Raw genomic sequence first — 3,932 nt, 5'->3', positions numbered from 1 at the left:
GGAAACTGAGACGAAAACTTTTATGAAACTCGTTTGAATTGTTTCACATTTTGTCATGCCGAGGCCTTTTATAGCTTACTATACGGTATGGATTTTGCCCATTGTTGAAGGCCGTACGTTATAATTTCCTTACCAGTGATAACATCCGTCTTTTGTTCTTTGAAGGATATACGTCTCTTGGCAATCGTACACTATTTAAATGTTTTATATAAGTCATATGTTCATAATTACTTTGAAAATATCAAAGGAACAAATTTATACGTGACACTTTACTCATTTTACAGTTATGATGAAAAACAACAGCTGCAAATTACATTGACGTCAAAATATATGGCAACTTCAGTCAGTTATAGTATTCAAATTTCATAAATTTATTTATAATACAAATCAAGGTAAAACAAAAAGTTGAAGGAATCGCATAAACTCTAAAAGGAGCGAGAAAAGGGCGTCAACATGGAAAGTGTCTTCTGGTGTGCATATGTCACCCGCCTTGTCATTTTATCAGATGTTCTTATTTCTTATAACTAGTTCAATCGTAGGACTTTCATATCAAACTTCTATTTTATTTGATTAGTTTATTGTTTGTTGCTTAACGTTCAGTGGCTACTATTTCATGCATGTACAGTACGAGCCATGTGATTTGACACTAGTCATTTTACATATATATATATGACCAAAGTATCTCCAAAGAGGAGTGAAAACGTAGAAGAATAATTTGGTTTAAGCAAAATTTTTAATGTTATAGTACATAATTAGTTCATAAAAAAATCCCTCTGGAATTTTTTTCGGCGATAATGTGTGCTTATTTCACACCATATACATCTAATATTAAATATATTTACAATGAAAGCAACATAAAACCCTTAATAATACTTTCAAGGAAAGTAAAAAAAACTGTGTTATCTTAACAGTAAAACCTTAAAGACTAGATTATCTTTTCAAAGACAACCATATACACTGTATTGTATTGCATGAAAATCTATTAAATCTTCGATTTTGCCTGTTTACCCCCTTGTTATATTATATGAAAAAAACAACCACGCTGTTCATCGAATAGAACACCAGAAACAATATGAAACTATACATTATGTGCTAAGTCAGGAGCATGTTGTTCAGTGGTTGTCGTTTGTTGATATAGTGCATAAATGTTTCTCGTTTTACGTTTTTTATATAGATTAGACCGTTGATTTTCATGTTTGAATTGTTTTAAACTAGTCATATCGGGGCCCTTTATACCTTGATGTTCAGTGTGAGCCAAGGCTCCGTTTTAAAGGCCGTACTTTGACCTATAATTGTTTACTTTTTACACATTGTGACTTGGATGGATAGTTGTCTCATTGGCACTCATACCACATCTTCTTATTTATATAAACTATAAAACTCGAAGTGATTGTGACAAATGAGTTCTTATTGTCCAGTGGTTTCAGATCTTTTTTTGTAACATGCAGTTTAACAAATGGGCAACAACGATTTTAAAAGGGAAAAAGTATAACACAAAAACCGAACTCCAAGGTAAATTTAAAAAAGGGAAGTCCATAAAAACTGACAAAATCAATGTTATCAATTAATGGAACGAGAAAAAAAATGTCATATCCTGACTTGGTACAAGCATTTCTCGACAAAAATGGTGAAATAAACCATAGACGATGGACGCCATGTGTTGTCACACTCTCGGTCCATGTGAACTGACAAAGATGTCACAATACTGCATAACGCAATGTATAGTCATTCACTGACAGTGTTAAATAAAATTATATTTCATCTAAAATCAAGTGTTTTTAAAATATTTGATGAAGTAAAATGTTTGCCTTTTTCATAAAATAAAAAAAAATATATATCAATATGGTAAAATGATAGCCCTTATAAAGACATGTTTACTGCATTTCAAGTTTAGGGAAAATTAACATATGCACACCGATCACTTGCAAACCAATTTAGCTGAACAATACATGTGTCACCTGTACGTTTCTGACATAAATAAGGGTCATTTGAACAGCATTGTAAACGTTATCAGCTGCTCATTACAATCGTTCAAATACCAAAACCAAACAAATATATTACAAAACAGAGAGAGCAAAAGTGGAAATCAGCAGGAAAAAACACATAATGATAGATATAATACGGTTCTAATTATTTGATACATTTTTCATAAAACCTATCAAATACCCGTATTTTTCAAAAATTACCTTTTAACGCAACTTGTTTTTAGTTTTTTGCAAATGAGTTGTCAGTTTCCTTCCGACTTATGGGTTTTCAGTGTCTTTTTGTATCTCTTCCACCTCTTTCTTAATCAGATTAAAGGATGAAATAATATATAAAAATATCTGATTTAGGCTCTGTTTGATAAAACGGTCAAATATGTAGGAAGATATCTGTAATAATAGATAGTGCTTCTTAACTTTTATGACATGTGTTTACCTATAGTCGTACATATAAAAATCTAATCTGTAGTAAATCTCCATGGTTATGCTGCTTTCGTGTTCCATGATCCTCTATTTAACAATGTAAATGGATGAATTTATGTTAAGAAAATTATTGAATTTCCAAGTTTTTACATTTTACGAGTCTAAAAGCATCAAACTAAAGGAAAAGAATTTCAAAACTGGTAAAAGCATCATTTGTTGTATTTATACTAGAGACTGTCACATTAATATATCCTCCTGAATTAGAAATTAAAGAAACTACAAACACAGCTCCCTCTGCTTCATCTTCATGCATTTATCTTGAACTTGACTCAAGCGATCATCTCAGTTCCAGAGCCTATGACAAACGAGACGATTTCAATTTTGAAATTATAAAGTTTCCTCATGTTTGTAGCAATATACCAACTTCACTCGCGTATGTAATATTATTTTTTCACCCCATACGACACCCAAGAGCTTGCATCTGTTACTCAGACCTTGTAAAAGTCATCGGTTTTCTCAGCTAGGGTTTTGTCAAAGAACGTCTCGTCCTTTCCCTCAAAAACATCATCGGTAAGTACCAAGACTTAATAGAGAGGGGTAATCAAATACATCAAATGAACTGACAACGCCATGGCAAAAACAGAAAAAGAAACATCATCGGTAGGTACCAAGACTTAATAGAGAGGGGTAATCAAATACATCAAATGAACTGACAACGCCATGGCAAAAACAGAAAAAGATCAAACAGCACACAAAACACAACATAGATAAATATCCATTGTCAGCTTGACATATCATGCTGGACGGTCTCGATTTTAATTTATGTCTAGGTGCTTACATTGTGAAGCATTTATTTATGCTACAGTTTTCCCTTAATTTGTCTTTCTACTATTATATTCCTCTTGTTCGTACGACTATTGACGTGGCTAGATATTTCCACATCCAGATTTCGGGTCTTTAGCTTTAGGCGTTCCTGATGTGCGTGAGTGCAGATTTGTTAATCGAACGCACAAGGGTTTAATTGTGTTGTTTTCATTTGTATAACCTTGTGTCTTCATTTAAACTAATTTTGAATTTATCGGGAAGGTGTATATGCCATAATATTTAATTATGTTGTAAAATCAACCACAAAAACATTTTTTGTTGGCGTGTTTGTCCGATTTTTTGTTTTAAGTCAATTGTTTTGTATTTCTATAATGTATGTTTACATACGTCTGGCTGCTGGATCACAATTATTGTCACATAAACCAATTACGTCTGTTTATGTTACATATACAATTTTGCAAATATGACCAACTGTAAACAACTGTCATACAAGTGTGCGGTTTAGCTAGTTATAAAATCAGGTGTAACCCACAGTTTTCTTCTGAAAATACCTGTTCAAAGTCAAAAATATGGCAGTTGTGTCTATTCGTTCCGTTGGTTGATATAGTCAAGGATTTGGTTTTGTCAGATTTATGGACTCCTCCTGATATTTGTGTTAGTCCCTTTTTAAGAGAAACTAATGATGTTAACATAAAACATAAA

The sequence above is a fragment of the Mytilus californianus genome, unplaced genomic scaffold (assembly GCF_021869535.1).
Source record: "Mytilus californianus isolate M0D057914Y unplaced genomic scaffold, xbMytCali1.0.p SCAF_2, whole genome shotgun sequence".
NCBI lineage: Eukaryota > Metazoa > Mollusca > Bivalvia > Mytilida > Mytilidae > Mytilus > Mytilus californianus.
The sequence above is the reverse complement of the archived record's forward strand: the minus strand, read 5'-3'. Positions refer to the sequence as shown.